Here is a 552-nt window from a genome sequence, read left to right on the forward strand (position 1 = left end):
CATTTCTGAGATGACCGTATATATAAATGTTTTGATATCCTCTTTTATTGTGTGTCTGAGATGACCGTATATTGAGATGTTTTGATATCCCCTTACGTAGTTTTACTAAGATGACCATATATGAAAATGATTTGAAATCCTTTTCGTGGAGTTTCTAAGTTGACCGTATATGGAAACGTAATATATCCGGTTACGCAGACTTTTTAAGAGGAAAGTACATGGAATTGTTTGATATCCCTTTACGTAATGTTTCTGAGATTATCGTATTTGGAAATGATTTGATGTTCCTTCGTAGCTTTTCTTAGATGACCGAATAAGACGATGTTTTATATTCCATTATGTAGTGTTCCTTAGATGGACAAATAAGGAGATTATTTGATATTCCCTTACGTTGTGTCACTGAGATGACCGTAAAAGGCTATTTTTGATATCCCATTATCTAGTGTTTCTTAGTTGACAGTATATGGAAATGTAATACGCAGTCTTTCTTAGAGGATGTGTTTGTAGTACATGGAATTGTTTAGATAACCCCTCCCCCCCCCTCCCCCCACC

Source organism: Mizuhopecten yessoensis, unplaced genomic scaffold (genome assembly GCF_002113885.1).
Source record: "Mizuhopecten yessoensis strain PY_sf001 unplaced genomic scaffold, ASM211388v2 scaffold8765, whole genome shotgun sequence".
In the NCBI taxonomy this organism is placed as follows: Eukaryota; Metazoa; Mollusca; class Bivalvia; order Pectinida; family Pectinidae; genus Mizuhopecten; species Mizuhopecten yessoensis.